The following is a 26008-nucleotide window of genomic DNA, read 5'->3' as shown; positions in this document are numbered from 1 at the left end:
ACCCAGGCTTCTTGAAGTGGGTGAGGGATCCGACCTGAAGTGGTGGGAAGAGTACTTTAGGCAGAGGCAAATATTAACGCATACATGCCTGTGTGCACGCACATGCTCAGTCACGTCCAACTCTGTGATCCCACGGACTGTAGCCCACCAGGTTCCTCTGTCCATGGGATTTTCCAGGCAAGAACACTGGAGTGGGTTGTAATTTCCTCCTCCAGGATATCTTCCTGACCCCTGCATCTCTTGCATTGGTAGATGGATAATTTACCACTAGCATCACCTGGGAAGGCCCAAGAAATGTGAGCAGAAAGCATTGGCTGGGAATTGAACCCAGGTCTCCCGAGTAGGAGGCAAGATTTCTACCACTAAACCACCAATGCCACTCATTTCAAACAGACGGAGGGGCAAACGTAAACCCTCAGAGTGAGGAGAGCATTAGTGGAAATGCACAGTGACCGGGGGCCCTGGTAGCTGGAGAGGCGGGCAGTCAGGAGGCACACAGCGGCCTCTGGACCCTATCTTCTCGACAGCAACAGTATCCCATTGACATGTGGCTGAACTACAGCATGCAGAGTCCAGGAACCAAGGCAGGCAAGGGTCAGCGCCTCTCAAGGCCACCAGAGGTCAAGCAGCAAAGCGAGGGGCTCCGGCCCCTCAGCAGATGCCGGCAGAGTCACTGGACATGGTCAGGCAGCGTCCTGCTCACCCCGTGCCCGTGCAGGCGCCCAGAAGCAGCCACCCTTGCTGTGGTTCTTGAGGAGGAGGGCACTTGGTATTCCTCATGACAAGCAATTTTAAGGCGCCTTTGAATCGCTGGGTTTGGAGAAGATTCTGCACAAAGGAGGCCACGGTAGAGGGGGTGACGGCCGCTGGCCAGGCTTCCAGCCTGGGTGACCAGCTCTCAGGCTGAGAAGCCACATTTATTTCTCTCAAGAGAAAGCAAAATGATTTACACAAATGTCACTGGTGTTCAAAACCCACCGTGACGGGGTGGAGGGAGCAGAAGGAAGCCCCGTGTTGGCTGAGGGCGGCCCACCTCCTCAGGTCTCTGGAAGAAGTTTCTCCCCCAGCACGTGCGGGCATCACAAAGGACTTACAGGGGGTCCTGGGTGAAGTCCCTTAGATCTGATTTGGTGGGGATTTTATTGTTGCTTTTGTTTGGGGGGTTTTAATCAAGTTGAACAAATAGAAGCACTATCTTAGGACGAATTGTAACCAAGTCACTTTACATCTCGCTACAATCCCCAGGTCAGAAAATTGTAAAGATGGGAGATGATTTCCGAAGGACCAAACCAGTAAAATTTCCAATTTATGTCGTCTAACTTAAAGATGATGATTGTGCTGCATATTGCAGGGAGGGTCAGGGGGAGGGATAGGAGTGCTTGTGTTTTTTTAATCTAGGTAAAGTTTCAAAAACTAATGTAGATTAAGTGGGTCTGAGTGCAATTAAATTTATGAATACAGAGAAAAATATGAAGTTTTATTAACTGTGGAAGGAATGTGGGTCCTTAGCTGCCCAGCCAGTTCATGAAGACCAAGGAGATCAACTTACAGGGGTTAAATAAACACACTACTTTTTATTATAGCTCAAATGAATCCTCTTGCAGCAAAGCACCGAGTCTACAGTTGGCTTACGAGGTTTTCGTCTCCAGGGGCTCTGGATCTGCCCGGAGAGCAGGACCCACTCTGTTTGGGGCCTCAGGCTGGATTTTTCACATCCCTGGATGGTACTCGTCCTATGTCCTAAATGGAAACCAGTACATAAGAAGCAGGGAGTATGAAAGGACACGTGTATGCAAAGAAGAAAAGTGCAGGGGGTGGATGGTGGGACCAGGCTGGGCCTCGAAGTTCTGTGCTCAGAGAGTAGAGAGTGCCTGGATGGGAACTGACACGTGACATATGATCGTGGCTGGAACAACTTTCAGAAATCTTAGCAAATGCACTCAGGCTGATCCTGGAGACCAGGCAGAGTAGGACCAAGGCCAGGGGGGAGGCCACCCTCCCAATAGCTCAGCTGACCCCCACCCCGAGGACCTCCCCTCCTCAAGGCTGTGTGGCCAACCAGGAGCTTGTTAATTGTGCCAATGATTGGTTTGCCAGCAGCTCTTACAGATTAATATTTCAGAAGTTAGAGACCCAGCTGAGCGTGAAAAGAGCATCCACTCCAGGTTGGGAATCACATTTCAATTCTGCGGAGAAAGAGAAAAAAGTGTTTCTTGAGTGAAGAGGACGAGACTCATTCACCTCCTGCGGCTGCAGACTCTGGCCTAAATTGGCTCCGGAGCTCAGAGCGGGGTACTCATCTGTCTGCCAGGGCCCAGCCCCATGGGGTCCAACCCCACGGGGCCCAGCACCGGGCCGCCAGGGTTGCCCTGTTTAGAGAACTGCCCCCTGCACTTCAAGTATCTCTTAGTTTTTCTGCAGGAAAATGGCACATTGCTTAAACTTCCTGTGGTTAAAAAGTGCTTTTCAAGAATGTGTTTCCGAAACTAAAAAAAATGAGCTGAGACTGTGTGATGTTTTTCTTACAGGGACCAGAAAGGCCTGGATTCTCTGTGTCCACAGCGGGCTGGTTCCAAGCTCACAGTGAGGGCAGGCTGGGGGCCGGGGTCGGCGGGGCGGGGTACTGGGGGTGGGGGGTGGCGCTGGGGGCTGCAAATAACCTACCCGGGGTCCCATCCAGACCTCCCTGGAGTCCAGGCCTCCCAAGGTCCCCCCAACCCTCGTTTCTCCCACTCCCCGACCAGATCTCTGGACCCCTCACCCACCCTGGCTCCCTCCCCTCTCCTGCGGTGCCCTTCCCCCACCCGGGCCTCCCTCCCAGACCCCAGCTCCTCACACCCAGACGGTTCCCGCACCCCCCGCGGGCTCCCCCGGGCACCCCTCCCCTGCAGGCTCCTCCTCCCTGGAGCGTTCTGGGGCCTGCCTATCATCTTCTCTAATTGTTTCCAGATTCGTGTGGGAGGTCAGGCCGCGAGCGCTGCTCCATGCCAAGTTTATAAACAGAGCAGTGTTTCCAGATGTCCGCTGGCTCCAGCCTGGCGAGCAGGTTGATTGGGACCAGAGCAGCAACAGGTGGAGCGCAGACAATGAATTCCTTGACACTTACTTACTCCCTCAACTCTCCTCCCCCCCGGCTCTCAGCCCCATCTGCCACTGTCCCCACAGATCCCCAAACGCTCACATGAACGGCAGAGCCTGGAATGCAAAGTCATTTCCCTAATGAGGGCGGGGGTTGGGGGAGGGGGGCAGCGTCCCCATGGACATCAGAGCCTGGCTGGGCCCGCAGGAGGAGGGATTGGGCGGGGTGCCCAGCCCCTCCCTCGCCCAGGCCTCCCCAGCTCTGTCCCCAGCTGATGGCCGCCCAAGTGGGGCTGCTCCTCACAGCAAGTGTTCTGGGAAACGCCTGGGCTTCTCAGGAAAAGGACAGACAACAGGGTTCAGGCCCGCTGCATGCTCAGGGATCCGAAGGGACAGGGTAGGCTACAGTCTGGACCTGCGAACTGGATAAGGTGCACCCTGGAGACCCTGGGACCACAGCGCAGTGTCCTGTCCACGGGGAAGTGGCTGGGCCAGGGACTCAGCGAGGCAGCACATCAGACGCCTCCACCCAGAGGGCCTAGCTCACAGGCCCTGCGGCGGCTCCCATGAGGGCTGGGCTCCAAGCTGAGGGTCCCAGGCCGTGGACCCAGAGGCCCTGAGGGCGGGAGACTAAGCCTGCGACCGGATGGAATCCAGGCTGGCTCAAGCAGGAACCCTCCCAGGTTTAAGTCCCAACCTATAGAAAGTGCTGTGAAAATACAGCACATAAATATCGAAAGCACGTCTGTGAGTGTCTCTGAGTTAAGACTAGGTTATCTTCTGCCAGTCTTTGAATCTGACTTTCTTCTTATAAAATGTAACCCAACCCCGGGCTTTGAAGAGCCGGGATCTGGGACCAGGACTGAGCAGTTCATCTGAACTGACAGGACACCGGTGCGGGGGTCCGTCCACCCACCCAGGCCCAGCCCAGGCCCGACACCCTGAAGGCCCTGCAGCGCCACCACTAACATCCCGCGTCACAGCTGAGCACACAGACCTAGAGCAGGGGCTGCCGGACTCAGTCTCCAAAGGAAAGAGCACACACTCGTGTGTCTTTAATTACCTTCGCTCCATTTCCACAGGGCGGCTCTGACTGGTGCTTTATCCACAAAGCTCCAAGTACTACAGAAGGAATTCCTAAGGAAACAAATCATGCCTGAAATGAAAGAGCAAGAAAATGAGTTAGAGAGATAAACTCCTGAATGGGAGGGGGAGGGGAAGAGGAGGGGGAGGGGAGGAAAGGGGGACCGGAGGGAGAGGAATATCAGAAGGAACTGGATTTGTCACAGCTAAGAATCCTGCATGGCACCACCCGCCCGCCAGGGAGCAGGGTCTACTCCAAACTCGGAGCACCAGTGGCTGGAGAGGACCCCCAACGCAGCCAGGTTCACCCCAACACCTTGTCCCTGGGGACCACCCCCATGACAGGGAGGACGTCTTCACCTGTGCTCTGAGACCAGGCGTGGAGCTGTGTTCCCACCACCAAGCACAGAGACCCACAGCCATGGCACCCCCTGAGCCCATCAGAACAGGGCACACAGCAGTTCCTCTGACTGCAAGAACCTGGCTAAACCAAGAGCAACTTCTACAGCTTAAAATCTCAACATCCTCTCTAGGTGGTTAGTGGAGACTGGAACTTGTCCTGTCTACACGATTATAGTTATGCAGCAAAAAAAAAAAAGTGAGCTAGTGAGAACATTAGAAAGTGTCACGGCATTTCCTAATTTCACTGATGAATGAAAACCCCTAATGTATCAGATGCAGAGTGCCACACCACGTGGGCAAGCTGGCTCTCCACGTGCCCACGTGACTGAGCCTCTCTTGAGGCCAAAGTGCAGAACCTACAGGAAAAGAAGCATCTTAGAGAACTTGAGTTTTCAAACTGTAATGTATTACACCTTTTCAAACATAGACCAGGATATTTCAGCAAACACAATGTGTTTGTGATTTTTATAAACTGGTGGTTCTTAGGAGGAACAATGAGCCTACGTGTGCAGAGGGCCCTTAAAGCAGGGTGTTTACTAGGGGTGCAGTCCTGAGGAGCAAGCTTAAATGCTTCCTGAGACGAAACCCAGGCAGAACTGAGCCAGTTAACCAGCCAAGTGCCTCTTTATGTAACGTTTGAAACACTTCTAACCAGAATTAAGGGATTTTTTCTTCCCCCCTTCAACTTGGCAAGCAACTGAAAAGACCAGTGTGGAGGAGGTGAGAAATGCCATTTCCAAGTCCTGAAGCCGAGTCAGCTGCCCGGGTGACTTAACCCCATCCTGACACAATGGGCTGTTTGTCAGCCCCCGGCTCAGACGCATGGATGCAGTCCGTACTGTGAGGGGGGCTGACAACCACATCCTTCCTCCCCGTTTGGTTCTGAGCGCCTGCTCGCCACGCACTCCTCTCTCTGCTCTGTCCAAAGCCCGAATGATGGAGTCACACCCGTTGCTGTGTCCTCCCAGACAGAAGTCCTGGCCGCACCCACCTGGCCATCCTTGGGTTTCCAGGTCATCCCTGCCCAGAGAGTCACTGGCCACCAACAGGGGACAGTGCTTTGGGCAGCCAGGTTGGCCTCTCTCTTGGGCTTTCTTCCCCTGTGCAGAGCACAGCCCAGAAAGTTCAGCCTGTGGTCCCCAGGGCAGGCGGGGGCCGGGGGGATGGGAAGAGACCACAGCAGATCCCAGCACCCAGCATCATCAGACCTCCAACTCCACGCTTTTGCGGCTCAGTTGGTATAGAATCTGCCTGTAATGCTGGAGACCTGAGTTCGATCCCCAGGTTGGGAAGATCCCCTGGAGAAGGGAAAGGCAACCCACTCCAGTATTCTGGCCTGGAGAATTCCATGGACTGTATGGTCCATGGGGTCACAGAGTCAGACACAACTGAGCAACTTTCACTTTCACTGCCAAGGCTGCTCAGTCTCGCTGCGTCTGACCCCACATGTGTGCTGATGAACCAGCTCTGCTGAGAGAGCCCCTCTGATCCCACGTGTCTGCTGATGAACCAGACTCTGCTCAGCAGGGCATCTGGGGTGTGAGAGTCATGTTAAGTCCATTTAAATTTGCTGGGATGACCACACACTTGGCGGTTAGTGCAAAGGCCCTGTTGTTCAAGATTTCTAGCCAAGGATTTGGCCAGACACCAAATCTAATCTCCCGGGAGTGGGAGGAAAGCAGACAGGCCTCTGACCCCACCCCGAAGGGGTGACCCCTGGGCACAGCAGGCCTGGGGGCTCTGCGTCCTCCAACCCAGCTACGTAACTCAAGGGAGAAAGAATGTGCTTCTGAGGACAAGGGGCTTCCCAGGAGGCTCAGTGGTAAAGAGCCCACCTGCCAATGCAGGAGGTACAAGAGGCGTGGATTCAGTCCCTGGGTGGGGAAGATCCCCTGGAGTAGGAAACGGCAGCCCACTCCAGTGTGCTTTCCTGGAGAATCCCATGAGTAGTAGGCTCTTTAAAAGTCTATCAAATACTGTTTTGTTCTGTAACAAGGAAACTAGAACTCCTGGATCTGAAATGAAGATTCTTAGAAATTCTACAGAAATCAAAGCGATGATACCATGAACTGGCAGAAGGGGATCCAGAGAAAACCACTAATTTTAAAAAATAAAGTTAATTCCATCACAAAGAACAACCTGAACCAAAATGTTTAGATGACATCATGCAACATTATTTGGAAGAAATATATTTCCATTTAAGACTTTTAAAGAATTTTTATTCTCTTTCAATGTCACGGGGTTTCTATAACTTAGGATGTTCCCCAAACAGAGATTTGTTTTCGCTGGGTGGATGCACCCTCTGCGATATAAGGTCACACCTGGTTTACTTACATGGCCCCGAATCGCACCTCCTGGAGCCCAGAGAAGACCACTGGGAGCACCCCATCTCCAAATTCCTGACTCTGCCACCCTAAGTGTGGAAATCACCTCTGTCCTGAAACATGGGGACATTTTCCATACATGACTTAGCAACACGCCCCTGCCAGCCATCACCTGCAAATAAGTGAATTGTAAATAACACAATGAAAGCTTGTCCTGATATTGAAATAAATTCTTGCTACACCTGCAGAAAGTTATTTTATTTAGAAAAGACCAAAAGTTACCGGTGCCCACTTGCTTCTGATGAAGATTCTTAAATATCCAGAAGGATTAGGAAAGCAGTACTTAGCAGTAATAACTTATTCCCAATAAAAGTGATCTCTGGCCAAGACCCAACGAAAAGTTATGTGACTCAGATGAGGCTCTGGACGGTTGAGAAGGGCCTGCTTTCCTAAGACTCAAGATGGCCCTTGAGCAGAGTTCCCAATAATGGCCTCCAGGGCACACAGGGACAGAGATGAACAGGGAGACAGAGACAGAGAGAGAACAGGGAGACAGAGAAAGAGACAGAGAGAGAGAGGCCGAGAGAGACAGAGTCAGAGAGACAGAGAGAGGCAGGAAGGGCACGTGAATGCCTTCACGGTTGTAAGAAAGGCCACTTGAGCTGAACGTATTTCCTGAAACCAGGTCACCTCAGGCGGACACCCAGGATCCCAGTCTCCCCTCCCCAGAGGACCCAGGGGAACCAGCACAGGTTCTCTGACACCAAAATGCAGTGTTTCCCTGAGAGAAGCCACGAGGAGAAGGACTGGGCGACCTCGCTGAGGACCTCCTCAGGGAAACTTCCTGACTCCAGGCAGGAGGGACCGGACACCTGCGCACCCTGCCCAAGGCCACCGGCCCAAGTAAGGGCCGCAGCCACGGTGCTTCCTGAGGAAGCCTCGCGAAGCCTGAGAATGCTCTCAAAGAGGAGAGGGTGCCCTCCCTCCCTTTGGGGGCTGAGGCTCACAGCCTCACCGCCACCAGGTAGAAAGGGCGTCAGCAAGGGGGCCGCTGGAGGCCAGGAAAGGAGACCCCGACTGGCCCATAGAGCTTCTGACTGCCCAGGGCTGGCAGCCTGTGGCCCCTGGAGACCCGGGCCCAGGACACATCTGTGGAGGAGGCAGAGGAGATGTGAGGGCTGGCCCGTCCTGTCCAGGGAGGCCTTTGTCCAGAGGGCAGGGTCTCCAGGTGCAACTGAAGACAACACCCTGTCAGGGGCTGTGAGGACCACAGACCATGAGGGATTCATCCGTCAGTGGCCAGTCAATGGCCAGAGGCTACTTCTTAGAAAACAGAATAGGTATATGTTGAACTTTGGGGAAAAAAATGCTGCAATTACTTTAGAAGGAGCTCAAGAAGCTGAAATATTTTCAAATATATAAATCTTAATCCAGAACTGCAACAATAGTTTAAGACGTAAAACGCAAAATGCAGACTTTTTCAAATTCTAGATCTCGCAACTTCTCTGAACCATCCAGCATGTGGAGAGTACATCAAACCTGCTCCAAACGCCGCAGACTCGACCAGCTGACAGGCTGGAGCTGAGGGTGGGGGAGCAGGGCCAGTGAGGACCCTGACTGCACAGCCCAGAGAACCAGCCTTTTCAGTAAGCGATGTTTGACTCTTGGTGTGAGTGTGGATGCTTCCACGGAAGTTCCTGGTAGGAACAGTCAGGCCATTTGCTTGAGCAAGACATTCCTGGAAAAATAAAACCACGCTCTGCAATCAGGAGGAGCACAAAGTTGTGCCGGCTCCAGCTCTGTGTCTGGGCAGAGCGCAGGCAGGGGTTCTCAAGGAAGAACCAGTTGTTAGTAATTTACAAATGATATGGTAGGTGAGATGGCTGGATGGCATCACCGATGCAATGGATATGAACTTGGGCAAACTCCAGGAGATAGTGGGGGACAGGGAAGCCTGGCATGCTGCAGTCCACGGGGTTGCAGAGTTGGACACAACTGGGCAACTGAACAACAATACAATAGATAAAGATGATAAACATACTATTTATTAGGAATTCAGAACTGAATTTCTAGAAGAACTCATATCAACACTGGGCATTGGCAAAGTCAAAAAAATTAATTTACTTTCATTTAGCACTTGCTCGGTGCCAGATAATTTCACAAATTTTCCCCCAGTTCCTTGTTTCGGTGGGGTCAGGCAGTGAGGGGCTCAGTCCACACCCAGGACCCGCACGCTCACCAGGCTCAGTTCACTGTCTCAGCTGTTGCTGTTGCTCGGTCACTAAGTCATGTCCAACCCTTTGCGACCCCAGGGACTACAGCATACTAGGTTCCTCTCTCCTTCACTGTCTCTTGGAGTTTGTTCAAATTCATATTCACCGAGTTAGTGATGCTACCTAAGCATCTCACGCTCTGCCACCCGCTTCTCCTTTTGCTTTCAATCTTTCCCAATGTCAACCCCCTCCACACACGAGGAAACTGAAGAGAGAAGGGCCAAGCATGCAGAGCAGGGTTCACTAGAAAGGACACCCAAGCAGGTGACCACAGCTGGACCTTGGTCCCCGAGTTTAAATCCAGGGTTGCCTTGCTGGGACAGCCCTCCTTCCAGATAGACACGGGGCTCTGCCCACCCCGCCAGCCCAGGCACCCCCACTCTCCCATCAGCCCTCATCCCAAGGCCACCAGGTCCAGAAACCACAGCTGTGTGTCCTTCACACCAGGAGCAGTATCTCTGACCACAGGCTGGGCTGAAGCCCAAAGGGGAGAAGCACTTCCTCCTCAGGTTTGGCCCCAAGCCTTGGTGGGACACATGGAAACAGGGGTGTTGCCAGCTCCCCAGGGACACCCTGAGGACCAGCTGCCCTTCTGCCTCCCCACGAGCTCGCCGAGCCAGGCCGGGATGAGCAGGAGGCTTGTTCTCGGCCGCCCCGGGCTTCTCCGTGGTTGGCCACGAGACGCTACCCTGAGTCCTACAGACGCAGGGGAGCCAGGGTTGCCCCACTCACCTTTCCACCAGCCTCCAGGCCCCAACTGCTCGGCTCAGTCTCCTTCAGAAGAGTCCGAAATGAAACCGACATGTCATCTCGTCGTGACGACAACGGACGATCCAGGAGTCACACGTTCCCCCGTCTCTCGGGCTACAGGAGTGCTTACAAGGCTTCGGTCACCAATAGGCGGGCCACATCTTCCTCCAGTAAATGGTCCCAAACAGACCCCCAAGGGCCCTTCCCCATCCCCTGCTCAAGCGCAGCAGGGCACCCGCAGGAGGGGCGGGATGAGCATCCTCTCTCCTCCCGGCCACAGGCCCCGTGGGAAGCCGCTGAGTCACTAGTAACAACAGTAACCGGGAGGCCCTGACATCATCTACCGGGCATCTCATGTCTGAGCTTTACATCTGTGGCCTTGTTTAGTTCTCACTGGTGCTTAGGAAAGACATTCTGAATCCTCACCAGGGGGGCAGAACATGCCCCCTTTCAGAGATGACCCATCTGACCTGTCTTTAGCGAGCCGCCAGTTGCCCAGACTCATGGCTTGTTGGCGGCAAAGCCAGGGAGTGAAGTCCCTGCCTCCACTGTGGGCGTCCACCTCCCCCACTGTCCACAGGGGCCAGCGGGACGCGGTTCTGAGAGGAGGCAGAAAGACTGCAATCAGAAGGCGAGTTGCTGCGATCCATACTCCTCTTCTGCAGGATGTGACGCTGTGACTCTTTTATCTACTTCTGTTGCTTTCTTCTCAGTTCAGTCGCTCACTTTCTTTTATCTCCTTCTTTGTTACTTTCTGATTGGCGGATTCTATCTTCCTGCACCAGGCAGGATTCACTCAGTAACTCACTGGGCTTGAAAGAGTTTCGCTGGCAGAGCGATAAAATGGCATAACTGAGAACGGAATGCCCACTCCGCTGTAACTCACATTCCAATGTAATATGTATATTCACTTGTTTGGTTTGTTCCCAGGGAGCAGAAGGATTGTCCTGTGCTCCCTTCTCTGGTTCAATTCACTTTCTGGGGGGTGGGGTGGCGTGGGGTGGGATGGGCGGTGGTGATGTGTGTAGAGCAGCAGAATGAACCCCGACAGGAGAGGAAAATATGTTCTTTGATGACAATGCTGCAAGTCCACAGCTCACTCCTCCAAACAGCCTGACTTTTCACCTGGCTCACTGTCAGCCAGCTATTTTACATCTCTTCATACACTGCGGAGAAGGATGGGTATGCAAACTGCAGTTGTCCTGTGGAATTTCAGTAGAGTTCACTGTTCCTGTAGAAAAATCGGTTTTCCCTACACAAACTTACTCCAAATAAACTTGTGCTTTTCACCTTTCCTTTGGACCATTTTTAACACCCGCCTGGTTCCCTCCGTGGTTAAAGAGTAAGACAAAATCTTCAACATGGGTTGATGTACATCACTACAAGAATCTCGCTTTTACCTTTTCATGAAAAATATCTTTTGACAGAGATACACCCAGAAATTGACCCATGGGACTTCTTCCTCATTGTCTGGGGCCTCAAGGCCAAGTTAACACACATCTTCCATCTCTAATCTGACCTCAGGCCTCTTGTCTGGCCAACTAAGCCTCTCACAACAGCCACCGTCCAGTATCATTAGACAGCCAGCTCTAAATCACTTTTCTTGGTTCTCCCGTATCCCTTTGATATTCACAGCGGTATGTCGGCACCATTGAGATGGAATGTCCAGGTTAGGGGCGTGTCCCACCTGAATGAAAGAACCACGAGTGCACTTTTTTTGTGCCTCAAAGGAAGATGCTGTTTTTTCCAAATTGAAGATTTAAAGCTACTCTGTATTGTCAGTTGATGGTGAGCATTTTTTAGCAAGAAGGTAAGTTAGCTACACACATTGTTCTTTCAGACATACTAGTGTTGCACACTTAATAGACTACAATATAGAATAAACAACTTTCATGTTCACTGGGAAACCGAAACACGTGGGTACCTCGTTGTATCATGGTATTTGCTTCATTGCGATGCCTAGAACCAAACCCATGAAATCTCTGAGCTGTCTCTCTGTAGGATCAATGGCCTTGATTTTTCTAGTGGGGAAAAAAAGGCAGGTAAAGAAATATTGTAAAATATTTTGAGTTATTTGGGAAGTTATCTAGATCAGTAATACAGTTCCAGCATTAGTTTTTCAAGAAATGCCTTACTCTGAATTTTCTTTCAATAACATAGAAACAACTCCATAAGTGAAAAAGTCTCCAGCTCTTTTAAAATAAAATACACTTATAGAGACAGTGTCTGGAGTCTTGTGCACGCGAGCAGGTCATCACATTGTGGATACCAGTTGAGGGTTTTAAGGCAGGTTCCATTCATATGAGTAAAAAGCAACATTCATTTACAGCAATTTTATAGTTCAGAGAAGAACTAACTCGTTTAAATAGCCTTCTCACTTTCATGCATTGGAGAAGGAAATGGCAACCCACTCCAGTGTTCATGCCTGGAGAATCCCAGGGACGGGGGAGCCTGGTGGGCTGCCGTCTATGCGATCGCAGAGTCAGACACGACTGAAGGGACTTAGCAGCAGCAGCAGCAGAACAGGCAGAAATGTTACTGAAGTAACTGAAGATTCAGAGACAAATCACTTAACAGGTCACTGACCCATGAATTGCTTAACCAAAAGCATCATCTACTTCAAGACTCTTGTATATCTGAAAATTAATTCTAAAGTAAAAACTGGGGAGGCTAAATGAATTCTATCCTAAAAGCTGTTCAGTAGACACCGCAAAGGGTAATTCTTAACACAAATGCACTTATTTTTCTTCAGTTCTTTCCCTGAATGGCAAAGAGGAGTCTCATCAGTGACTTTTTAAAAGCAATTTCTTTTGAAACAATAGATTGAAACTCACAGCAAATTTCCAGTTAATCTTCTCTGAATATCGATATTGTTGGGAAGGGCAGGTAACACAACCAGCATAGCCCCAGGGTGTCTGGTCATTAAATTAAAACAGAACTGTAATATGAAAGTGAAAGCACCCACCCAGAAGCATGTTTTTGCCACTATGAAAAAGGCCTGGATGCTAAACAAGCAAGCACGGTACCAAGTTCAAACAAACTTCGCAGAAAGGGAAACATTCATGAATCAGTTAATAGTGGTCCATGGGGTCGAAAACAGTCAGACATGACTTAGCAACTGAACAACAGGCCTACCCTTAAAGATCTACTAAACAAGTTCCTTCAAGCAGACAGGGAATGATAGAAAAAAGAAGTAGGGAGGAAGAAGGAGCAACAGAAAGATTAGAAATGGGCACACACAACAGACCATCCTTTTCTCAAGCTTTATCAATTATATTCAATGATAAAACAGAAATCATAACACGTTCTAATTCATAAGAACAAATTATTTAAAAGCAAGGAAGGAAAAAACTAGAGGGATGTGAAGTTTTCACTCCTGAAAATAGTAAAATATTGATACCAGTTAAGTGTTATAAGTCACATATGTACATCTGGGTACCCAGAACATCCACTACAAAACCTTTAGACATACACTAAAATAATGATAAATCACTTTGGGAATCCTAAAGTAGTGCTAATATACCAGGAAAGAGGCAAAGAAATACAGGATCAAGAGCTGGAGAAAACAAATAATAAAACAGTCCTTTTAAGCACTAACATACCTGGAAACCACCTTAAATGCAAATTGTCCAAATACACTAACCAAAAGATACAGATTAACAGACTGGAAAAATAAACATGCTCCAAATGTACACTGCTTTTACCAAAACAACCTCTCTTCTTATGTAATGGCACAGGCATGTTGAAAGCAAAAAACAAAGAAATAAATATATAAACATTATTTTTTAAAAAAGGAGTAATAACGCTATTAATAGCTAATAATGTAGACTTCAGATCAAAGAAAATTACAAGAGAAAAGTTTAAAGCTAATCTTATATAATCTCTTCCAGATAAGGAAAAAGGCAGAAACACTTCCAACTCATTTTCTGATGTCAGTACTATCTTGAAACCAAAACTAGACAAAGACAGTGATATAAAATAAGACTATAGATTAATATAACTAATGAACCTAGACACAAAATCCTCATAAAATATCAGCAAATTAAACCCAATAGTGTATAGAAAGAACGATACAAAGTGTCCAACTGGGATTATTCCAAATATGCAAGACTAGTCAGTATTTGAAAATCAATCAATATATTCTACCATCAGTTCAGTTCAGTTCAGTAACTCAGTCATGTCCGACTCTTTGCGACCCCATGAATCGCAGCACGCCAGGCCTCCCTGTCCATCACTAACTCCCGGAGTTCACCCAAACTCACGTCCATCGAGTCAGTAATGCCATCCAGCCATCTCATCCTCTGTTGTCCCCTTCTCTTCCTGCCCCCAATCCCTTTCAGCATCAGAATCTTTTCCAATGAGTCAACTCTTCACATGAGGTGGCCAAAGTACTGGAGTTTCAGTTTTAGCATCAGTCCTTCCAATGAACACCCAGGACTGATCTCCTTTAGAATGGACGGGGATGGATCTCCTTGCAGTCCAAGAGACTATTAAGAGTCTTCTCCAGCACCACAGGTCAAAAGCATCAATTTTTCGGCACTCAGCTTTCTTCACAGTCCAACTCTCACATCCATACATGACCACTGGCAAAACCATAGCCTTGACTAGACAGGCCTTTGTAGGCAAAGCAATGTCTCTGCTTTTGAATATGCTCTCTAGGTTGGTCATGACTTTCCTTCCAAGGAGTAAGCGTCTTTTAATTTCATGGCTGCAATCACCATCTGCAGTGATTTTGGAGCCCCCCAAAATAAAGTCTGACACTGTTTCCACTGTTTCCCCATCTATTTCCCATGAAGTGATGGGACCAGATGCCATGGTCTTTGGTTTCTGAGTGTTGAGCTTTAAGCCAACTTTTTCACTCTCCTCTTTCACTTTCATCCAGAGGCTTTTTAGTTCCTTTATATCAATAAGCAAAAGAAAACAATCCTATTATTTGACGCAGAGAAAGCATTTGATAAAACGTTACTCTCATTTAGGGCTTCCCTGGTGGCTCCGATGGTAGAAAAACATGCCTGCAAGAGACCGACTTTCGATCCCTGGCTCAGGAAGATTCCCTGGAGAAGGGAATGGCAACCCACTCCAGTATCTTTGCTTGGAGAATCTCATGGACAGAGGAGTTTGGTAGGCTACAGTCCGTGGCACCACACAAAGATCGAGACACAAGAAAGCAACTAACACACTGCACTCACTTATGATTAAAAAATAATAATAAAGGGAAATCAGCAAGAGAGGGAAATGATCTCAACTTGACAAAGAGCATCTAGCATCTACAGCTACAATCATGCTTCATGGTGAAAGAATGTGTGCTTTCCCACTAAAATCAAGAACAAGGCAAGGCTCTACCTCTGTCATTCAATATGGCACTGGAAGTCCTGAAAAGATATTAGGAAGAAGTTAAACTATATTTGTAGATGACATGATTGTCTGTTGTAAAAGTCCAAAAGAATCTACAAAAAAAAAAAAATCCTAGAAGCAAAAAATAAGTATAGCAAGGTCACAAGATACAAGATGAGCTCACAAAAATCAATAACATTTCTACATACTAACAATGAACATTAAATTACTAAATTCAAAACAAATAACCATTTGTAATCACTGCAAAGAAAACATAATACTTTTATATACACATAACAAAACATGTACAGAAAGTGTATGCTAAAAATTACGTGTATGCTAATGAAAGACAAACAAACATTGAGGCATACCACATTCATGGACTGGAAAATTCAACATCATAAAAATGTCAAGTCCCAAATGAATCTATAGGTTTAACTCAATTCCTATCCAAATTTAGCAACACTTTTTGTAGATAGACAAGTTAATTCTAAAACAAAGGTAAAATCACTTGAAAAAGAAGAGTAAGGTGGGAGGAAATAGTTAATCTGACGTCAAGTCATATAACACAGCTACAGTAATCACAAAGAGTCGTACTGGGAGACAGTGGGACAGATACATTTATCTAAGGAACAGAAGAGCCCAGAAACAGAGCCAGATGAATATTCTCAGCTGAGGTTTGACAAAGGTGCAGAAGTGACTCCGAGAAGGAAAGCAAGCCTTCTCAAGAAGTGGTTCTGATGAAACTGAACAGGAGGGGGGGACTCACCCTACACATCTTATATATAAGTTAATTCAAACTAGATCATAGACTTGAGTGTAAAATGTACAACTACAAACCTCTCATAAAAAGCACACAGAAGAAATCCTCAGGCTCTAAGGTTAAACAACGAGTTCTTAGACTTGACACCAAAAGCACTGCCATACAAGGAAAATTCGATACATTGGACCTCATCAAAATTAAAACCTTTTGCTCTGTGAAAGTCTATGTGAAGAGAATGAAAAGATGAGCTTCACATGGAGAAGAGGTGTTGGCAAATCCAGCATGTGACAAAGGACCAGTATCTAGAATATGGAAAGAACTTTCAAAACTTAACAGTAACAAAAAATAACAATGCAATCGGAAAATGAGCACGAAGCATAGTGATATTTCACTGAAGAACATACATACACGGCAAACAAGCATGAGGGGGAAATAGTCAACATCATTAAGCATTAAGGAAATGAACATTTAAGCCTCAATGAGGCCACTATACACTTACCAGAACACTAAACGGTTGGCCAGGATGTGGAGAAACTGGGTCATTCACACATCGCTAGTTGGACGGTAAAATGGCACAGCCAGTCTTGAGGACAATTCAGCAGTTTCTTTGAAACTAACCATTAAACTACCATACAAATAATCAACGGTCCTTCTGGACATTTATACCAGAGAAATGAAAACTAACATTCACATAGAAACCCGTACACAAATAATAAGCCAGGTTTACTTGTAATAGCCGAAAACTAGAATCAGCCCAGATGTCATTCAGCAGGTGAATGGATAAAAGCCGCAGAACAGTCATACCATGGAATATTTGTCAGCAATAAAAAGGAACAAACTGCTAATACATGTAACAGTTTGGATGAATCTCCAAAGAATTATGCTAAGCAAGAAAAACAGTCCCCAAAGGATCACGCATAGGTTGGAATTTTAGAAACAGAGGACAGATTGGTGGTTGCCAAGAACTGGGACGGAAGGAGGGGGGCATGTGGCCACAAAAGGCCACAGAGGGACACTGTGTTGGTGGAACTGTTTTAGTTAGTGTCTGGACTGCAGTGGTGTCCACACGACCCACACATGGATACAGCTATGTGTAGAACAAACAGACACACACTGAGTGCAAGTCATCGGATTGAGGTGAGTGAGTCGTGTCAATATCAATGTCCTGGCTGAGCATCCTTCTGTGGCTTTGCAAAATGTTACCATTGGGGGAAACTGGGTAAAGAGTACACAGCCCTCTCAACCACATATGAATCTGCAGCCTCCTTAATAAAAGTTTCAATTAAAGTAAAACAGCTGTGATAGGGCCAGTGTTGAGCACACACACACATGCGTGAGCACACACACACATGCGCACGCACACACACAGGTTCCTGCTGGCCCCTGAGCACAGCAGGAAAATGTGGTGAGCTCCTGATTTCAAATGCTTTGTTCCATCATTAAATCAAGGAGCTCCTGGAAAACGCAAGGTGAGTGTATGGAATGGAGGACGTGAGATCAGAAAGTCTTCCCAAGTCCTCGTGTCAATAACAGATAGGAACTAACAAAAATTCAGAACCACTAAACCCAACTGCAACATAAAAGCCTTTCTTACAAACCCGTGTGTAGTAACCCTGGTTAACGGGCAGTGACCTCACACGCATCACCGACCATAAAATCCGCTAACCTGGAGAAGGAGATTTCCTTATCCGTTAGAGATAAGCAAACTGAGGCTGGAATAAGTAAGTAAGCAAGGGGCCATGTTGGTCTCTTCTGTTTGGAACCTCCTGCCTGTCCCCTGAAACTTCGGTAAAAATCTAATGTGTGAAAAGGAAGAAGCAATTGTTTTATGAATAAACTGAGAGGTCCCGCACTCGCAGCCAGACCTCTGAAAGGCAGGACCCCTCCATCACAGGAAGCCACTGCCGAATCCTGCCATCAACGTTTCAGAGGGTAAAGAGAGCACAGGGTGGGGCGAATCAGACGAACCTTACGTCTGCCTCTGGCAGCTCTAAAGGAACCTCATTCTCACTCTGGGTTTTGGCTCCATCTTCTTAACCAAACCACCAAGCACAGCCACTAACAGCCAACTCGCCAAATTGGACCTCGGTCTTCTCTGTGAGTCTTGGCCCAATTTCTGGCAAATTCATCAAGATACAGTCTGTGGGAGGAAACAGTGCCCTCGTAGCCTATTCAAAGCACTGTGATGCATCCGAGGCTCCTCAACATTCCAGCGCCCTGACGTCCAGCCACCGCCTGGGCCCATTGACCTCAAACGTTTAGACAAAACTCCCCAGGAAGCTGCTCTGCGGAAACGCTACCGGCCCCAGTCAGCCTGCCCTCAGACCAGCGCAGCTTCTTCTCAGTTCCACTTAAGGACTTTTGAAAAAAAAAAAAAAGAAGTCCCGGCTTCGGGGCCAGGGAACCCTGGCCAGGACAACGCCCCCGGCCAGATCTCCAGACCCGCCGGCTGAAACAGTTGGGACTGAGGTGGAAACCGCCTACACTTCGTGTTAATTGTTGGTGAAGACAACACAAGCTCCGCCATCATTTTCTATTTTCCCTGTTTACCATCGTTTCAAAATGACTTTGTCATGGTTTATAGCTGGCTGGTTTCTAGCTAATGAATATTTAGAACCCCAAATCCTTAAGCCCTTATTCCCTGCCAGAGGAGAGAAGGAACCACCAGCTCCAGGGAAAGACGGGGGCCCAGGCAGGCACCGGGGCGCCGACGACGGGGCCAGAACCGGCCGAGGAAGCACGTCCACCCGCCGAGCGGGGTCGGAAGTCTACCCTCCAGCCCCGGCCTGGGCCCCTCTGGGAACCCAGGAAGGGAAGGCGCTCCTGGCCGGCGCTCCGTGAACAGAGAGCGATGCGGCCCTCTCAGAAACAGGGCAGGAGGCTTCCGGCTGCGAGAATCAGCGTCAGAACGCGCTTTGAGAGCGGCGGGGGCGGCTGGGGGCGGCGGGGTGGAAGGGTCTACCCACTGCCCAGAAACTCGCACACGCCTTCAGCACCGTTAGCAGAAACAGCATCTTGTTTCCAATTCGGCTGCAGATAATGAAATTAGCCCCCAAATTACCATAAAGTGGAACAAGTAGGCACAAAAGCGGGAGGTGGGTCTGGAGGCCTTCGCCCTCCCCCCTGCAGACCAGTCTCGGCTCTGGCTCTTAGCTGTTTAAATTCAAAGCAACGCTTCTGTTTTTCTAAGTCGCCGTCTTGACCCCAAGCAGATAAAGAGCGCCGCGTGACACATTCAGCAGAGTTGCTGTGTTCTTGCTCTGTTTACATCAGGAAATCCAGCGGGTGGGGACTGGCTGGGCGCCGGCCCGGGCGCTGGGCCTGACTCCATCCAGATGTGCGCCGGCTCCAGAGTGGCTGCCGCGCGCAGTAAACGGGCACCGAGGCGGCCCCGCGGGCGCACAGAGGCGGCGAGAGGAGGAGGGACCGCGGCGCGCGGAGGAGGGACCGCGGGGGCGCACGGGGAAGGGGCGCTCGGAGGGGGCGCGCGGGGAGGGGGCGCTAGGAGGTGGTTGCATGGGGGAGTGCGCGGGGAGGGGCCATGCGGGGAGAGGTCGCAGGAGAGGGGGTGAGCGGAAAGGGGGAGCTGGGGGAGGCACAGGGACGGGGCGCGAAGGGAGGGGCTGTGGGGGAGGGGGCGCACCCACGGGGCGGAGAGCAGGGACCTCGAGCGCGACGCCAGCGACCCCGGGAGTGGGCCCCCGCGCCGTGTGCATTTCCCTGTAAATGTGCTACACTTTAAAGAACAGGGAGCGCAGTATATCACTGGGAATGTTGGCTGTCTATTGGTCCCTGTGGATACTGCTGGGTTAGTACGACTTGTAACTAGAGCAAGAGAAACATAAAAAAAGCCGGGAAACACTGCCAATTAGTCATTACAAGGAGACTGTAAAAACAAGAGAAAGAAAGAGGGGAAGCAGAAGGAATAAAAGAATAAAATGCCCCAGGAAAAAAAAAGAAACTAGATGCACTTTTGTTCTAGAATACAGTGAACAGGCAGCAAGAGAGGCTGCTGGCTAACCAGGGGTCCTGCAAACCAGCAGGTTCCCAGGGCGGCCCTGGAGGGACCCCAGAGCCATCTCCGGTCGGCACCCCTCTGCTGTGCTTGCAGGACTCGGGCTAGCCAGTGGGCAGGCAGTGTGCTGTGGAGCAGGGCCCAATTGTGTAAAATCCAAGTTAGACATTTATTTCTGATCGCCGGCGGCCTACACGGTCCTCGCTGCTGAGTTATAAGAAAAAGAAACAGGAACCAGTTTCTTCTTCTCACAAGTTCGTACCAGCCACGGACTTCAAGCACACTGTGGCCACACTTGCTGAACATTGTTTTCAGCCTGATGGTATTCTGATTAAAATATCTTCCCCCCCAACCCTGCCTTTTGCTGGATTCACAGCTCCAAGAACGTGGGTATCATAAACTGAGATGGGTCTGCAGGCGCCTCCCTGCCCTCAGTCCCTTTGTCCCTTCTCCAGATTGAAGCCCCAGTGTGTTTTGCAGCAGAAGCCCAGGGTGGACAACGCTTCTTCCAGGGAACAGCCTTCAAGCAATGGGGCAGGAGGAGGGGGGCCGCTGGAGAGGAAGCTGGGCCCCCTCCCTGGGGACTAGGGACACATGTTGCCAGCCAGAGAGGAACTGCTTATCTCAGCAGCGGAGAGTCGGCAGGCCGCCAGCCCCTCCGCCCACTAGCTTCGAGTCCCACCTCCTCTGAGTCATGAGGACGGCCACATGGCCTGAGATCCAGCCCTGGCAAGGGTGCAACTTTGCTCATCAGCTGGGGTCCTTCTTGGTGCCTGGCCACAAGTCAGCAGATACACAGCTCAGCTTCACCAGCACAAAATGTCTTGCATAAGATATGTTTCAAAAACAATTACATGAGCAAATTATCTTGGCTCGTAGCAGCAGATTTTTTAAATCTGGTAGCAAGATCTCAAGAAAAAGAATGATTAAACCACAAGCACTATTTTAAAATAACGTTAAACTAGACAAGAAATGAAGAATTCTCATAGAATCATGAAGAACATGTTCTTCTCCCCCTCAGTTCAGAGCATCCCCCATGTGTGTGTCCCAGGGCACCCAGAAACTTCCCCAGAAGTTAAAGTAAGAAACTTGCTTCTATCTGTGCCTTGATGGAAACCAAAGGAGTAAAGATCCTTCATTCAGTAGGACTTTCCCTTCTTATCTCAGAGCTCTGACACCCATCAGCGGGAAGGTTACAGGAGAGCCTATGGGAGAATCTGTGAGCTGGGCTCCACCTGCCCTGCCAGCTCAGCTGGCTTTGCCCACAGTCCGTGTTCCCCAAGGGATGACTGCGTCCCTTTTGATCTCAGGACTCAAACGTGACACCCACTGTGGCTGGAAGCCCATGCCAGCTCCTGTTGTGTCTCCCTGTGTGTCTGTGTGTGGAACTCGCTGTCACCCTACCTTTGTCTCCACCCAGCACCCCTTTCCGGAGGGCTCAGCCCTTCATTTAAAGCATTGCGCTCCCCTCTTTGAGTCTGCGACCTTGGCCTTTGCCCTCTCACAGTATCCTATTCCACGTCATTGTGTGTAACGGCTCATACCGAAGATTTTCAACACGAAGCTGTGCTCTTGACGTTTCTTCCAGCCCAAGTGCTTTATTCCAGCTGCAGAGGCATGCTCATCATCATTGGAAACGCAGGGCCTCGACAGCCCTCTCCCTGGACTCAGGCCCGAGGCTCAGAGCCACTTACCTCCCTCCTGTTCTCAGGGGTCTGCCCTGACTTCCAGCACAGACCTCTGGGCGGCAGCCCTGCCCACACTTGAGACGCGGCCACCGCAGCCCCAACGCCACGCCAACCTGCAGCCTGATGCCCCTCCAGGGGAGTCTCTGTCAGGGGGCATTGGGGGGCTGTGTGCCCTAGGGGGGGACTCTGTGTCCTGGGGGACTCTGGGTTCTGAGCAGACTCTGTGTCCTGGGTGGACTCTGTGTCCTGGGTGGGAACTGTGTCCTGGGGGACTCAGTCCTGGTGGGGGGACTCTGTGATCTAGGGGGGAGACTCTGTGATCTGGGAGAAGGACTCTGTGATCTGGGGGGACTCTGTGTCCTGGGGGTGGACTCTGTGATCTAGAGGGGAACTCTGTGGGGGGACTCTGTGTCCTGGGGGTGGACTCTGACATCTAGGGGGGAATTCTGTGTCCAGGGGGAAAGGTCTCTGTGTTCTGGGGGGACTCTGTTTCCTGGGGTGGGGGGTATTCTATCCTGGGGGGCGGAATCTGTGTCCTGGGGGGGAATCTGTGTCCTGGGGGAGTCTCTGTGTCCTGTGGGGGGAGTCTCTGTGTCCTTAGGGGGAGGACTCTGTGTCCTGTGGGGGCAGGAATCTGTGTCCTGGGGGGGAATCTGTGTCCTGGGGGTGAGGGGGGGAATCTGTGTCCTGGGGGGGAACCTGTGTCTTGGAGTCTCTGTGTCCTGGGGGAGTCTCTGTGTCCTGCGGGGGAGGACTCTGTGCTCTGGGGACAGCCTCTCTGAGGTCTTGTCCTGCATGGTGGTCCTTCTATGGATGCTGACTCCCAGATGGAAGCTGAAGCTCCTCCTTGGTCTCTGGTAGGTAAATTCTAGGCAAGCCTTAAAAATCCAAACAAATCTATCACTCTTTCCCAGGGACCCCTGCCCCGACTGCCAGCTTCTCCAGGGACGCCTAGCTTCCAGAGACCGCTAGCCTCCCCAGAGGTCCCCGGCCCACTCCCAGTCATTGGTGAGCAGCTGGTCTTCATTCCAAGGACCCCATCCTCATCCTGCTGCCGGGGCTCTTGTATCTTGGGGGCTCTGCATACTCCAGACCTGCCCTCAGGCTCTCTGCCCTTGTCTCTCCCATCGCTTTTGGTCTCTTCTCAGCCCAGTGAAACCCATGGACACCCCTGCAGACTCTTCTCCTTCCCCTCCCACCTCCTCTGCCTCCAGGGTCACCAAGGCAGGACCACACCAGCCAGTGTGCCTCTCCAGGATGGTCACCCCACTTCCCTGAACAGAGTGTGTTCCAAAGGCACCCCCCCAACTCCCAGAGCTGGGCCTTGTCCTCCCACCGGTGGGGGGACAGATGAGGGTCATCTGCCTCTACCTTCCCTGGCCCCCATCATTGCTTGCTGCTCTCACAACAGGCCCCACCCTGCAAATAGCCCTTGCTGGATGCTGCTTGGCCTCCCAGGTGGAGAGAGAGGGCTTTCAGCCTGGAAAACAGACGAATAGTTTCCCAGAGCCCCAGGTCTTGGCACTGTGTGTCCCCTGGGCTGTGACTACCAACTCCTGGTCTGGGGGCAGCTGACGCTGGCATCAGATATGTGAGGGGCCACACAACATCAGGGATAGGCGAGTCCACATGTGACTTTGTCACAGACTACACGGTGTTCAGGGAGGGCCTCTCAGGGAACGTGGTGTGCTCCCCGGCAGCTGTCCCTTTGATAAAGCTGAGCTCTCGGCAGGCTGAGCATCATCTCTTCTGCTGGATGAGGCTGGAAAACAGGAGTGGTGGAGAAAGAGAAGACAAAGGATGCACTCTGATTGGACTATGTACTGTCATCCGGAGTGTGGTCTTGCATTTGGAAGTCCTCCCTGCCCCACCCCAGGCCCACCATGCCCGGGACTCTGGCCAGTCTCAATGGCTCTTCAAACAGACAGTCAGGACGGCTCTCTCTGGAGGGACTCATCCTCGTTTGTTTCTTCACTCTCTTCTCAACAGAACTTCACATGCATGTCTTCCAGTCTGTCATCAGTCTTGAGAACTGTGTGTGGAGGCACAGCCCAGGGAGTCACCCGTCCAGGAGGTCGTGCTGAGGGGAGAACATGGACAGGACCTCATAGCGCAGATGGCCGGCGTTGGAGCAGGAGCTCAGAAACGGCGACAACCTGGGACATCCGGCCCGGGGTCCAGGCAGCAAGGCCCAGTGGGCACAGCTGGGCCTCCTGCGAACTCAGCTCACTGGTGTCTACCCTGAGGCCCAGGTGAAGTGGGTCCAGCTCCTAAGTCACTTCTCTGTTGCTGCTTAAATGGGATCATGAGGTTCCACCCAGGGGTCTGGTGGTTGAGCTCACACACCCGCATGGGAGGTTTCACCCACGAGTCTGGTGGTTTGAGTTCACACACACACACCTTGGTGTCCTTTAGAGTCACACCAGGGAAGGCAGGTCCAGGTTTTCTCTGGACAGGAAATACTAGACATCAGCTGTGCCTCCAGTCCTGAAGCAAGCCCGAGACAGGGTGGCCTGTCTGCAGAGGGCAGAGTGGACTCAGATGGAGTTGCACACTCGGGGGTATGGGGTGCACGCCCTCCCATCCCCAGGGTTCAACGTGCCCTTCCTGTAGCAAAACAGCCTGAGACCCAGAAGGCCCCCCAGACAAACTTCCCTTACATCCTTGCTTTAGCCGCCTCCGATGCCGATGCTGGACCCCATCCACGGTGATGGGAAGAGGCCTGTCATCCGTGGAGGGGACCAGGCTGGGATGGGGGTGGGAGGAGGCTCTCACAGTGGACAGAGACCTTCTGCACCCCACCCCCGCCACACCCCCGTGGGCTAAGAAAGCCTTTAGAACCATAGCAGTGAGCCAGGTCATCAAGTTCCTGCTCTACCCGCCCCCGCCACCACCGCCCCCAGACAACGTGGGTGTGTGTGCAATCGGAAGGAGACATTCCCTTTTCAGTGTGAAAATAAATTCATGTTATCAGTGTGAGAAGCAGTCATGAAGGGCTGCCTTGGGTGCAAGGGCTGCTAAATAAAGAAGAACTGTCCAGGGAGTTGAAGCTCAATGCAGAGCCCCAGCCCAGGCCGAGAGCAGAGCCAGGAAGCTGGTGGGAGGGGTTTCCTGGAGCCAGAAGTGCGTCTGGCAGAAAGCGTACCCACAGCCCTTTTTTGGTTTCAATTCGCATGACATCACAATCTATGAATTTGCTGTGATTGGATTTGAATGAACTTGTAGATTCAAAACAACCCATTTGAAATGAGCTTCACAAAGCAGCTCCATCTCTCTCCAGCGGCCGTTACATTACATGTGGTTCCCTAATGCTCTTCTCTGTTCTGGATCCAGAGGGCAGGAGGGCCCACCCAGGACCAACACAACCAAGTCCAAACATGCACACACATATACACACATGGACACTCATGGACATGAACACACAGAACCACAGACACACATGGACACAGACACATGGAACTACAGACACACACATGGACACAGACACACACATGGACACACAGACACATGGAACCACAGACACACGGGGACACACACATGAACACAGACACACAGAACCACAGACACATACATGGGCACAGAGACATATGGAACCACATACACACGGAACCACATACACACATGGACACACAGACACACAGGGACACTGACACACAGAACCACGTATACACACATGGACACACAGACACATAGAACCACAGACACGCACCAGGACACAGACACACACATGGACACAGACACACAGAATCACAGTCACACAGGTGGACACACAGACATATGCATTGACGCGTCATCCTCCTCTTTCTTTCTGGGGGTTGGGGGCAACTCAGGAAAGGGTTTACCCACATTTGTACACATCAGGGAAAACAGCATCCCACAGGCCTGTGTGTACACAAGGTCACTGTTGAAGCACTGGGTTAGCTGTCTTTCAGATGTGGACAACTGTGCAGTCAGCACAGGGACATGGATTCTGTTTGTGATAAAATATAGGCCTGCGCCCTCCCCAACCCTGCACACCCAAACTGACCCCAAGCCAAACCTGGAGAGGCCGAGGACCCCAGACTCTGGACACAAGCTCTCGATTGTGGGTGATTTGGCCCTGGGCATGTTAACAAAGTGTGGGGATGTCTGTGGTCCCACCAGGGCTGGGGTGCTGTCAGCACCTGGAAGGCCGAGACCAGGGTGCCCCCAGCACAGGGATGGGCCACCCCTCCCACCTGACCTTCCCTGGCCTCATAGCTCCCAGAGCAGGACCAGCATGGGGGCCAAGACTGTGAGGCCCAGAAGCAGCTGCTGGG

The 26008-nt window shown here is 50.8% G+C and overlaps 1 long non-coding RNA gene across 1 annotated transcript; it reads right to left on the bottom strand.

The window, feature by feature from the left end:
- Positions 1-1562: 1562 nt before the first annotated feature.
- LOC128059584 (uncharacterized) lies at positions 1563-10153 on the bottom strand. Its single transcript, XR_008200599.1, has 4 exons — positions 9893-10153; positions 4142-4234; positions 2108-2186; positions 1563-1740 (listed from the first exon to the last, which is right to left on the bottom strand). It is a non-coding gene; the product is annotated as an uncharacterized LOC128059584 (long non-coding RNA).
- Positions 10154-26008: the final 15855 nt, after the last annotated feature.

This window comes from Budorcas taxicolor, chromosome 14 (assembly GCF_023091745.1).
Source record: "Budorcas taxicolor isolate Tak-1 chromosome 14, Takin1.1, whole genome shotgun sequence".
Taxonomy (NCBI): Eukaryota; Metazoa; Chordata; class Mammalia; order Artiodactyla; family Bovidae; genus Budorcas; species Budorcas taxicolor.
The sequence above is the reverse complement of the archived record's forward strand: the minus strand, read 5'-3'. Positions and strand labels throughout refer to the sequence as shown.